The 13,554-nt window shown below is 44.4% G+C and overlaps 2 non-coding genes across 2 annotated transcripts; both read right to left on the bottom strand.

Annotated features, from left to right (window-relative positions):
* Window positions 1–809: 809 nt before the first annotated feature.
* Window positions 810–880, bottom strand: Trnag-gcc (transfer RNA glycine (anticodon GCC)). Its single transcript has one exon. It is a non-coding gene; the product is annotated as a tRNA-Gly (tRNA).
* A 5,700-nt stretch (window positions 881–6,580) lies between these two features.
* Trnag-gcc (transfer RNA glycine (anticodon GCC)) lies at window positions 6,581–6,651 on the bottom strand. Its single transcript has one exon. It is a non-coding gene; the product is annotated as a tRNA-Gly (tRNA).
* Window positions 6,652–13,554: the final 6,903 nt, after the last annotated feature.

Here is a 13,554-nt window from a genome sequence, read left to right as displayed (position 1 = left end):
GCGCCTGAGATTATGTGCGGCCTGACGTAAGTAATGGCATTGTACGGCATACACGGCGATTGCACTGCGCTGCTCCAACACATGGCGCGCAAGCAGTGCGAAATCGGCGGACACATTCGGAAATTAGAAGCCTATGCATTTGCATTCACTACATCATAACGTGGTTAGGTGGACTCGCAATTTTAATGCGTACGCATTGTTACCTGAGTACCCTAGCTGCCGACAGTTTTATGCCTTGTATCTCCACAAGAACTGCGTAATTGGCAAAATTGCGACATTTATTCGTTATAAATGTCAATGTAGATCATTGGAAAAAAACTAAACATAAAACAACGCATAATAACAGTGAATTAACAAAATCATAAACATCTATCTAATCCACCACCCACACGCGATTTAACCGGAACCTTCAGGGGCAACAGTTCTACTTCGTCAAACTAGCAAGTCTATCGAAGAACGTTTGAATTTTCGATAAGGAATCTGTTGTCTCTTTGCACAGTTAGAGCAACCGAACAAAATGGAGAAAAGTTTGACGGGTGCCCAATTAAAAAGACGTTGGGGTAATGCAGCGCAACCTGTGCGACAGTGCTGCCTGTGGTTTTTACAATGGTCTTTTGAATGAGCTTGACGACCGAACTCGCACTTTGATAAGGACGCATCGCTTTGTCATTAGAGTAGCTCGCTATCCGAAGAGTGGTCAGTATACACGTTCGCAGAAACAAAAGCGCGCGCAGATTGTATGAGCAGATATTAAACAATATGACAGCTAAATATTTATAGCGTCGAAAAAGAAAAAGCACGAAAAAAACTGCGTCGGCCGGGAATCGAACCCGGGCCACCCGCGTGGCAGGCGAGTATTCTACCACTGAACCACCGACGCCGACGGATAGCAGTTCCCTCCGACTGGACACAACGGATTCCGAAACGGTCGTAATATGTAGGTCAGCCTCTTTTTATAAAGGCCGTTGAGTTGCGCTTCCCCTAGAGCACGTGTCGAAGGAGATAAAGCAAAGTAAAACACGGTGTAACATTTTGCTTCAATCGTTTATCAGTGCCTAATCATTATTAGTTTAGAAAAACATGCGTTATTCCATTCCGTCGAGGTGCAGAACCAGCCAAGCTCTTTAAAAGAGCACCCGATAGAGAGGGAACATCGAATTTTGGGCACAAGTACGAATTCACACAGTGTGAACTGACAAATTAATACAGGTAAATGAAAGTACCCATAGTGATAGAGTCCTCTTAGTGTACAATTATCATGTAATATTTTTTGGAAAGTTAAGATAAAGCACGAGCTGCAGCCATTTTCCGTAACCATACTCCTCCCGTGGATGCCCATGTGTTTACAGTTGACGGGAATTCTATAGCATCTCCACCGTCAGTGTAAACTAGTTATGACTAGTATATGAAACTCCAAGTATTTAATAGAGTACTGTTATGAGCCAGTGATAATATCATTGTTCGTTTCTTGAAACTTCTTATGCAAGAGTCCCAGGCGTTTTCCACTCAGTATCTATTCGCAATAAAGTTGGCTTCTCCTCAAGGTGTTTCATCCAATCGCAGGGAAATGCACGACATCCTAGACATGTAAAACTGCTTGAAAAATACTGCAGCGAAACTTCGCTCCCCGAGCTTATATTTGTGGAGCGAACTAGTTGTTCTTCTGTATCCGATGAGGCTTCGGGATTTCGCGTGTAACTTGTGAGGTAGTGTAAAAAAACCAACTTGCCAGCTTCGGAAGTCCACTCAGCATCGATTTTACTTTAGGATCGCTGGAATTGTGTCGTCTCCTTCAGTCACGTCTGCATACATTTCTTGCAGAAAGTATTTTGGTCCTAATAAATGTATCACCTCCGTGTTTTTAGCTGTTCATTTGTAAAGTTTTTGAGCCAAAAAAGTTGTTATCTGATACAAAAAGTGTTAAAATTAGAGTTGTGCAGTTTAAATTAATCAGAGTTGTACTTCTTGCTCTAACTTAGTTGTACCTCCCTAGAACCCTTTCTCCCTTTGTAAAGTCCCGTTTTTCGAACTTGGTGGCTGTGGTCACTCTGATAAAAAGCCACAATAAAATTTTATAATCTCTGCAATCCGTATAGCCAACCATCAAGAACAATCGTGCTAACATATATATGAGAAGCTTCTTTTCAAAACGAGTCAAATCCACTTCAACAGAATTGCAGAAACACGCAAAAATTTGGGACCTGGCATAAAAGCAAAGTTACAAAGCTATTATATGATATATTGTACATGTAAACTAGGGGAAGTTAGCTTTGGCAGCGTTGCATTTAGGTCCGTTAACAAAATTTTCGCCTTTTTCTGAAATTTCGTTCGCGTGGATTTGACTCCTTTCAAAAAAGCTTCTGATATATCCATGTGCCAATTCGGGTTGAATCAGAGGCACTAACTTTCTTAACAGGTGCCGAAAGCAATGGTTTACTTATGACGCGGTGCAGGGAATCAAAAAGAACCTTTTAAAGAAGTTTTTTTTTACAAAACCCTTGCTGATGTTCTCAGAAAAAGATCGTGCAAACGTCTACAAGTAAGAGTCATGACACTGCTCGCAGTAGACATTTATATCATTTGTCACCTGAAAGAGGACGCTTGTAGCTGTTTTTAGGCGTTTCAAGATATCTTAAAGACCTCTTGCGCTTCGTAAGACGAGGTTATTAAACTAAATGAGTTGTGCACCACCGTGTGCAGCAACTTTTAATTAAGCTTTGCGATGTAACCTACGGGAATCTGCCAGGATGGTGAATCAAACTCCTCAGGAACTTGGACAGCGCTGTGTCTGTGGCGTTTCTTTCACCGTGTTCGTCTTGAGTGGTTTTTTTCTTGCTTATGCAACATCGTGTCCAAGAATCGAACTTAGATAAGCTGGTCGTCGGTGCCTCGGCCTCTCTGCAGGGCCTCCCATTTTCATGCCGCAGGTGGTAGCTTCAGACGAATCCTGAGGGTTGGTTCTTGCTTTGCAGTACTCTGTGGTAAAGAGGGTTGTCAACGTCCCGGCGGTACTTCTACTTTAAGTATGTGTTATGTGCAACGCATGTAGCAATGTGCCGCGGAGGTATACGTTGCCGTTTGGAGTCTTCTGCAAATGATTGCTTTGTTTGCTGTAATAGGATTTTCGTTACTCACTGAAATTACCTCGATTATCTGTTTATTTTTGTGCTGTAACCCTGGAGGAATGCGCAGTTTACATCTGTTCGAGGTGTGGCATGAGCCGCTGGGTTCGCTTGCGGGATTGTGCGCCATGGCGTAGTGGTAGACGTCTTGAAGGGTTCTATTTTGCAGTAGCTACACGGCCGTGTGACTGATTCTACCGTTCTGAAATCTCCTGAAGGCCCCTTGGGATGTTGTTGCAATAGTGCAAGCCCAATTACATGTGGCAATCGGCATGACAATCCCCGTTCCTTCAACTCCGGTTGCATCTCGTGCTTGTAGCGTTGTGCTGTTACTTGCCAGCTTCGTCGCTATTACACTTACTGCGTAGTAATCCTTTTCCTTGCACTTCACGGAATCCGGGTACCTCGGGCTTTGCTCTTGTTTCTTCGCGTTAGAAGTTTGTGTACCGCCTTAGTTATTGCAAACAGGCGCTCCTTCTCAGGCTCTGGATGAAAGATCCTGGGTACGCTTGAGTAATACGTCTTTTTTCTCATTTAGGATAGTATGTGTCTGGAACTTCGAGAATGATATTTAGTAGAGAAGGAAACCGAGTTTTTTTCTACCACCATGTCAAAACCGGAGCGCTTCTCAGTGCGGGAGGATGGTGGAAAATTTCCACGCCGACTAGAATTCGTACCACCGTATGAGCCTCCACACAGCGCTCCAAAGTTGTACGTTTTAATACGTAGCATTTTTTGCCGAGTACCCCCACAGCCAGGACCGTGCCAAACCCTGCATTTACACAAAACTGCAGATATCGTGGAAGTTCTACCTGTAATCGCTATAATGACGTAAATGTAAATAACTGGTCGCACCAAATTAGGAAAAAAAGAGAAAAAATATCATAAAAGTGTGGAAAATGGCGAAACATGTAACGCCCTGCATTTCCAAAGTAATGCAGAGTTAGCAAAAATTCCACCTGTAATCGTTATAATAGCGTGAATGGAGATAGTTGGTCGAACAAAATTTGGAAAAGCTAAAAAATAAGAAAAATATTAAAAAATACAGAAAATGGCGAACGGTGTAACGCCCTGAATTTCCACAACAATGCATATTTCGTGAATGTTCCAAATCTATTCCTTATAATAACGTCAATAGGTGGGAGGAAATTTTGAAAAACTAAAAAAAATAAGAGAAATAAAAAATACGGAAAATGGCGAAAAGTGTAACGCCCTGCATTTTCACAATAATACAGATTTCGCGAAAGTTCCGAGTGTAATCGCTATTATAAATTAAACGAAGATACTTGGTCAGACAAAATTTTGAAAAACTAAATGTAAGAAAAATATTTAAAAATAGGGGAAATTTCAAAACGTATAACGCATGGCATTTCCACAATAATGAAGATTTCTCAAAAGTTCCACCTGTAATCGTTGTAATCGCGTAAATGGAGATAATTGAGAAACAAAATTTCGAAAAACTAAAAAAATAAGATAAATATAAAATAATTATGGAAACTGGCGAACCGTGTAACGCCGTGCGTCCCCATAACAATGCAGATTTTGCGAAAGTTCTAATGTAATCGTTTAATAACGTAAAGGAAGATAATTGGCGGGCGAGATTTTTAAACTCTAAAAATAAGAGAAATGTTTAAAAATACGGAAAATAGCTATACCTATAACGCCCTGCATTTCCACAATAATGCAGATTTCGGTAAAGTTCCACCAGTAGTCATTATATTAACGTAAATGGAGGTTTCTACATTTTGAAATAAATAAATAAATAAATAACAAAAACATGAAAAAATACGGAATAGGGCAAATCGTATAACGATCTTAATTGCCACAATAACCCAGATTTTGCGGTAGTTCCACCTATAATCGTTACATTAGCGTAAATGAAATAATTGGTAGAAAGAAACTTTGACACACTTAAAATTAAGAAAAATTTTTGAAAATACGGAAAATGGCGAACCGCGGAACGCCCTGTATCTCCACAATAATGCAGATTACTCGAAACTTCCACTTCTACTTGTTATTTTAGTCTAAATAGAGACAGTTGGTCAGGAGGGATTTGAAAAAAAATCTGTATGGAAAAATCTCACACTCAAGCAAGCGGCATAAGAATCCTACGTATCAGTAGATAATGTTCTGAATTTCTGCAGATTTTTTTCGACTTGTTGGGGCCACTAACCACTATGACGACAACTGCGGAACACCGGAAATTGTAGAACACTGGTTGCTGGAGTGCCTCGCTTATAAACAAGTGAGGTGCCCTCTAATGCTCAGACTCAAGAGCCTCAGCCGAGGACCAGTGACAAAATAGTCAGTGAGTGTTCTGACTATTTTCTAAGAGGACACTGGCCTCATTGGGATGATTGTTATGATCGTCTCACTGTCTCCTCGAACTTTTGGCACATAATCAAAGCTCATGAGTTCTCTCTCTTTTTACTCGTCTGTCTTCTGCCCTGTGACCTACAAGGCCTCTTCTCATAAGATTGTATCCACGGATAACTGCGCGGTATCTCTGTGGTCATCAGTTCAAGGGCGTATAAAGAAAACATTTGGGCACTTATCCACGTATATTTCGGCAAATTTTCTTGCCTGAAAACATTCCGACATGATCGGCCACTTCGTATACCCGGGCAGCGAATTCGAGATGGTGCAGGTAATTCAAGGTTCTTTACGGCACGCATAGGCATCTCACAAAAAAATCCATTCCCCGTCATGTCCGAATGACGACGCATCGGTTCCTATTTGTGGGCAAATGAAACGAAAATAATAATAAACTGAAATGATATAAAATAAAATAAACATAATAAAAGTACACATATATGGCTCTGGCTAACGCCCGAAACCAGACAGGAGTCCACGTAAAGATTTATCAGCTGCAAGAAGAGAATGCAGGAAATTTTTAAAGAATTCTTGATTAACCTTCGGGGGGTATGCTCAAAACAGGAAATTTTGGAACGTAGAAATGCGAATTTTTGTCCCCAGTGCGGGCCATCACTGCCTAAACCTAATGATTTTGCCTCGTACTATTCCACTACGCCCACAAAAGAAAATATAAAAATACTCGCTTTCCTAAAAGCGCAGGAACAGAGCAAGACACCTCCATTGCATCCATTATGGGAGGAGCGGGGTGGAGGGGAAGAGAGCCGACGCAGTTGCGTGGCATTTGCGGCCAACGCCTATAGTCCTTCGACAACAATACAGCAAAGTAAGAAGGCACGTGGCTCAATTTTTATTTTTGCAGAAGTCCTCCCTAATTACATGGTGGAAGTGTGAGAGACAACTGCAAGACCTTCATATACTATACCTGCACTGACTGCATTGAGATATGCCGGAAAGCTGTAACGAGCAACAGCGAAAAGCTTGTCCGTTTAATGAAGTCAAAACAGTATTTCAAGAACTGCATGTGACGGGTGAATTTAGACGATCGCAAGATTAACATGGGTAAACTAACAAGCAAAAAACAATGCGTCGGCCGGGAATCGAACCCGGGCCACCCGCGTGGCAGGCGAGTATTCTACCACTGAACCACCGACGCCGACGTAAGAGCGGCAAGGCAGGCGCCTATACATAGCCTGTCCCTAAGCAACGTATCTCTGTAAGTAGGCCAGGACCGTTTGAACGGCCTCACGCGGAAGATATTCAGTCGGCGCACTGGACAGAAGAAACGTATGTTCGCGTGCGTTTAAACGACGGTACAGTTTACTCTCTGGCTAACGCCAGTTGAAGAATATTCTTAAAAAAGTTTTACAGCAAAACGTAGGATGGCAGCGTTAGTTTTCTTGGCCGATACGTACACATGTTAGCTAAGAAACCTTTCGAAAAAGACTGGTTTTTCTGGGTGGTTGATGTTTCTAGTCCGTGTTTAACTTTTACATAGGCATTATTTAGAGGAAAGTCTTCCCACGGTTACTTAAGAAGAATGGAAAAATTGTCTTTCTCGTGCCACGCATATCGTAGCGAAATAAAGGTACCGACTGTTTAGCTGCGCCAACGACTAAATGTCGTGCGAAAGCGGCACAAATGTTTTCCTGATAAAGTGCGGACTAATACCCCGCCGCGGGTGAGTATATAATAATCCGGTAGGTTTCAGGGTACATGCAGAGGATACGCAGTACGAGCATGTATTTCTGGCATTCTACACCCCTAACACTTGTACTCAAACGAATTAATTCGTAGCTTGATCGATTCATTCATAGCCCTGCCCACCACAGCTCTGCTGGTATGGGCAAATCTGTGGGTGTATATCACTATAGACTAGCTGCAGCAGTTGTCGGGTAAGCGCCGGCTTGGGCCTAGTAACGCTTTGTTTCCATGTATACCACTTCAACCGGCACCCACAGCTGGAAGTGCAATGAGTAATTATCACAACGGATATCGGCCAACGATTGATGTTAGGCTTCACAGGGTTATGTTAGGCCTTACGTCTTAAGATAAAGCATGACGTTAAATAACTCTCACGTTGAGCCTTACGACGTGCCAAACAACGCCGCGCTCATTTTACGTCCAGCTGTCGGAAAAACTTGACGAGGTTAGACCTCAAAGCACGGCGTTAGGCCTAACGTCTAGCCATCCCATTTCCACGTCGCCCCTTCCTTCGTTTAGTACTAACTACCCGGAGGCGAGTTGTGAACTTGAAAATACGGGAAGCTTTACAAATGGGGCTTCGGGGATGAGGATTCACAAAACAGGCTTTACGAATTTCGCGCGAAACTGGTCCAGGTAGGCGAATGGAAACTTTTTAAGCAAGAAGGATGAGAATAAAGAGTTCCCGAAATCTGGCCCTGTATAACTTTACGGCGAAACGGTACGGCGCCGCCTCCGCGACTGCGCTATGCGCGCCCCCACTTCAGAAACGACCACGTATACGTACCCCGAAAGGGACTCAGTTGCAGTAAGGTGTACCGCGCGGAAGCATTTAAGCCGTGCTTCCCCACAAATTCTTTGAAGAAAGTAATTTATCCAACCTTGTGTGCAACTTTATTTCTTCGCAACGGTACGAAAAGTTGATAATTTTCACCGGGCAATTTTACCTGAAAAATTTGCATAATAGAAAAAGAATACCGTGCCATTCGTAAGAACTCCTGGACTTTCAGCGTATTCTTCACAAAAAATTTTTGTTCACATTCAGCCGGCATTTTTAACGATCTGTTAGTAGACAAACAGGACCATGCGATAGTTGGCAACCAAGTACATTTATAACAAAATGTGCTTCCGCCAATTCTGCTTACAATGTGCAACGCTCACTTTGTAACAATAAATACTGGCAAAATTTGCGATCTTGTGCTTGTAGAATTCGCAATATATTTGAAATTCTAATTCGGTTCTTAAATGCCGTACAAGTTAGCATCAATAACACCATCCTTTTCATGCCCGACTTTCCTGCACCTTGCAGGACTACTTTTGTCTTTGTATCTGTATTCTGATTCTCGGTCACTTGGCGTTACTTTTTCTAACAGCACAAAGCGGCACGGACGTGCTGCGACTCAGTGTGCTAACAAGCAAATGTTGAAAGCTTCGTGACTGAGCATTTCTCCGGTAGACCAAAAAGTGCAGGGAAGCAAAGGTCTTGGTGATTCGATCTTTTCGTTTTTAAATGAACGAAAACCTTCCAATAATAAATGTAGTACATTTGTGCGCACATTGGGGGCAAAAACCAGCGTTATCTGCTTACGAAGACACAGGTAACAACACCACTCCCGCTTCAGCTGCGGCTCCCCGAACTCGACCCTGACCTGCCATGGTTTGGTGATCTGGCCATCATGAACCGTGCCTTTGCGAAAACGAGCTCACCAGAGGGTGGCTAAAACAACGGTGTCGACTTAACAGCAAACAAAAGCAGTCACCTCATTCCCTTTGGCGTTGCTTTTTGATCCTTTGGTTCTGCTCCGTACTATTCCCACCAGTGGCAATGGTCATGGAGTCGAGGGGCCATATTTGGAGGCATTTTTCTTTTCTTCTGTGCAAAACGTTTGCCACGCTCAGCAATATTTAGCGCACCTTCAACAGATACTGGCTTTCCCGAGGGTCTCAAGCAGAAGGACGCTACGGAGGAGTCTAGCTGCAGCCGTAATACGCAACAAGACTGTCTTTTTTACTCAACTATTCTGGTAATAAACGACACATCAACTCGTGTATTTAACGTGTTCATTCAGAGCGCGAGATCCTATTTAAGGGAATTTCTGTCATATTAGGGTTAATGTCTTCTACAAATGGAGTGCTTTGTTAAAAAAAAAACGGGCCATCTTTTTTAAGATGATAACTTGGGAGGGGTGAAGCATGCAGTGTATATATCTGCATTCAAAGATTACAACTCTCTCTTTTGCCACACGGCGCGCGCTGATTGGGCTCCGGAGAGGCGCCGGTGGGAGGAGCAATCGTGCGCTTGCTGAGGCGGTGGCGCGATGTATTGCGTTGAACCGGATTTAAGCAATTTACATGCCCCATTTGCCCAGTTTGGGGTAGTGGCAGGGGTCAACTCGAGGGCAGTGCAATGCCTGTGCCTCTCCCTGGGGGCTTGTCCTCGGCGATCATCGAGGCGCCGGCAACGGGGAAGTGTGCTTTCTCTTTTTTTTTTTTGACCGACCACCCGACCCTATCAGGCATAGCGTCGACAGCCGGTGGGCACCTGAGTGTAACTCAAATTCTAACCCGTCTACAAACGGCTTCTGCTTGTGCTTGATGCTTGCTGAAGCGGACAGGAAGGGTTCTACAAAACTGTAAATCAGGGTAGTTTATTTTAGGCCGGTTTTATCCCTCATACACTTTTCTTTTACTACGCGTTACGTTCTAGCGCGAGGCGTTGAAAAATGAGTGTCCCAGTGATTAGAACCGTGACAAAAGGATACGAAGACGGGAGACGCCGACAGTCCGAGCTCCTAAATGGTGCTTCGCCCCTAAACGCATATTCTTTGTCAGCCTCGACCCAAGGCCGCACGCTACCCAGGTGGCAGTAGAGTAGCATGCTACTGAAATGCCAATTCCTGCATTGTCTATGCGAATGCGCATGGCATGCGTATACAGGTTTTTAGATTCCGTCTCTATGCAGGTCAATGGTTGTGAAGGCGCTATTATTCCTCGTACTGGACACTACTGCAGCTTGTGGAAATATTCACGTAATTGTCATATTTCAGAAAGAAAACTTAATATTACAAGCACTGATTCGTGGGATCCGGACCGAGTTTTAAAACAGACTCATTCTAACAAACTAGACAAACGATCACTCATGGCGAGTACTCTGCGCGGTTGTCTACATAAGCCTTGCATCACCTCCGCTACGTAGAACATTATATTCAACACGCTAAAGGTAAATCTGGCGCCAGAGTCAAGGGGAGGCTCATGAAGACAAAATGCAAGTTTATTTTATTCAAAGCACTTGGTGTTTTATAGCCCCCCCCCCCCTTCCTTGCTTGTCCGTCAGCAAACTATGCTTAATTCCTTTAGAAATAACCAATTTTAAGCCAAAATTTCAATTCTCCCGCTAAATCGTATGTTTCGCGCATGGTGCAAGAATATGTTTAGCGACGTCATCGAGGACGTGTTCTGGGAACGTTTCTGAAACGGAAGTTAGTATGTGGGCTAAGGGTGCTGCGAACGGTGAAATGTGTAATTTCTTGTCGGTTTACTGGCCGCATTAATAGGTGGCCCCATAGTACCGTTCAGAGATCGCTCAGTGCTTGCTCTATTTTTGGCCGGATGTGCACCTGGCTTACTTTTGTTACGGTTGTAAGTAATCGTTCGTGGGAAGGATGGGTGTCTTCGACAAACAGGATCACGTAAGTAGCCATGTCGCTTATGACAGCCCCCAACGCGCCCGACGGCTGTGCAGCTTCGGCCGGCTTAGTGCGCGCCATACGCACCGGTATTTCAATGTTGACGTGTCCTTTCGTAAATTACATGGTTTATCCCATCAATCTTACACAATCAGAAAGGATGCACACTAAATTTAGGCGTGAATAATTCTTCCTCGAGGCTTACAAACTCTGTTTACTTTGCGTTGGATTTTTTCGGCCTCAGCCAATCACAACAAGCTGCCCGTAATACATATTAGTTTAGTCCAAAGCGAGGTTCAACCGGGAGCGTCGCTTTGGACGGCGGCATTGCTCAACAACACAAAGGTATTCCCCTGTCTTGTCCGCACTTTCCCGCCCCAAAACAACGCCCCCCCCCCCCCCCAAAAAAAAAAAAAAATGCATGCATTCGCATGCAAGCACCACTTCGCTTCAAAACGACGCCCCTTTTACGGAGCATTCGGCCTCATTACTGCAGGCTACAGATCGCGCGAACGGAGCAAGCGCTACCGATTCAATGCGAGCAAATCAGCCAGTCATGGTCCAGCCGCGACCCTGCTTGAACAATCGCTTGGGCAATTTTACCCTCCAGAAGCAGATAATGCGACTTGGGAGGGAATTTTGGCCGATAAAAAGAGCACCTCAGCCTCTTAGTCGGCGTTCTGAGCCGAGTGCCCGAATGTATTCCATCGGAGAGACTTCTGCGTTTCTGCCAAGCTAGTTAATGTTATACTGTTGAAGTTTGTTACACATTTCTTTGCAAATAACACCATTCCTGGTATCTTCGTGCGTGCCGTACCTTCGGAATAAGATTACAGTTCGCAGCACGGGAACCGTTTGGAGCAGCCCACCACCCCGATACCGCCGCGTCCATGAGGGTGCGCTGAAGCGGTGAGTTATGTGGCAAAGCCGCGTTTTCAGTAGGGGCGTGCGAAGGAGCTGGGCTTAGGTTTAATTTGGCCCTGCTGAGACATCTGGCAATTTGGTGGCGAAATAGGGCAACTTTGAATTTGTACACGAGAAAAGGTGAACAGACATGACGAGCGCTGGATATAAGCTTAACTTTACTCAAAATAAAAAAGAACACGTTTACACAAGCATGTCTTTTTCCAACTGTCAAGCGCACACGCTATCACGTAAATGGCAGAACATCAATCTCAAAACGTACTGAAAAGGGTGATCACGCGCACATTTACTAACAATAAACAAAAAACGTTTTGTGTAAACACACCGAAGCTTGTCTCATGCACTTATCCCCAAGATCATTGGAGTTATTATTATGCCTCTATTATTTCACGGTGAAATCCATTGGTGTGTTTGTACCCAATGCTTGTATTTTATAAATATATCCACGGGGTGGACGTCGCTACCGCTCGTTTCAGGTTCTCAGCTTAACTTTCATATAACACGCGGGCGCCTTCGCTTTAAATACAAGAAAGAAGTAAAATCCATGTAGGTAGTTGCGACGATGCTGATGTCTCTTGAAATGATATTGTATCATCCAACGTACATCCCCACCATATGTGACTCTTATATATCATTCTGCCCTCGCGTCATTGGTTTAGCGAAAGAATTGAGCCGTTCCCCTGTGTGAGGTTGGATTACTGGTGAAGCTTTGTACCCACCCCATAAACGCCCACCCCATTTGTACCCACCGCTTCACCGAATGCCATTTCCTCGAAGAAATGTTTGTTTCTTCGAAGCCATTACATCGAACGCCGTTTCATCGAGTCGGTGGTGCCCGTTTCGTCAAGAATGAAGCACTCGGAAAATTAACTACATTTTTGACAGATTTCGACAGAATTCGTGGGTACCATGCCAGCATCGTACATTACTAATTATTCATTAAATCTGGAAAGTGTTTCTACGTTGCGAACGCAAACAATGTGCTATGGCTGTATTTGTAAGACGGAGAGAATATTCTTACAAACGCCGTTAGATGAAGTGTGCAGACCCAGTTTTAGTTAGGTCACTTCTGATGTAGCCGCACTGTGCGCCACTGCACGCTGCTTAATACTCGACGAACATTTTAAGCGAATCACCTGGCACTTCGCGTCTTACGCATCATAAACCTCTCGTTTGATTTGAACTCCGATGAAGAGGACGAGACGTTTTTGCTCCTTCTCCCCCCCCCCCCCTTTTTTTTTTTTGCAGCGATGTCGTCCGGGCAACCAGACTTGTATAAAAAAAAGTTACAGCCGTTCCACTCTACGTGAAAACTGTTGGAAATGCAGAGCACTGATTCGCCATAATGGGCTGTAGCGCCGTTATCTGCTCACTGCTACCACCCGACGCATTTCAAATTTCCCGCCTTCGCAGTGCTCGCGCGCCCCCTGCCTGAAACTGCGCCAGCAGGAGTTCTGTTCTTTTTGTGCTTGTTTTCCCTCCCGCATCGCCGTCCGACGTTCACGAATGGCTGCGGCTTCTCGCTGGCGAAGTTCGGCGTCGGCGGCTCGCTTGCGGCGCTTGCGCTCAGCATCCGCAGCACGCCGCCGCGCCGCCTTCTCTTCCCGCGTAGACATTGTCGATGAAGTCAATGGTGAAACGTGAAACGTGCCGTGAACCCCCTGCCGCGGCTATGACGCAACGTGGAGCGGCTATGACGCAACGTGGCGCGGCTATGACGCAACACAATCCAACACAATCCACTT

Source organism: Haemaphysalis longicornis, unplaced genomic scaffold, assembly GCF_048455015.1.
Source record: "Haemaphysalis longicornis isolate Haplotype H1 unplaced genomic scaffold, Haemaphysalis longicornis Haplotype H1 scaffold_3, whole genome shotgun sequence".
Taxonomy (NCBI): domain Eukaryota; kingdom Metazoa; phylum Arthropoda; class Arachnida; order Ixodida; family Ixodidae; genus Haemaphysalis; species Haemaphysalis longicornis.
The sequence above is the reverse complement of the archived record's forward strand: the minus strand, read 5'-3'. Positions and strand labels throughout refer to the sequence as shown.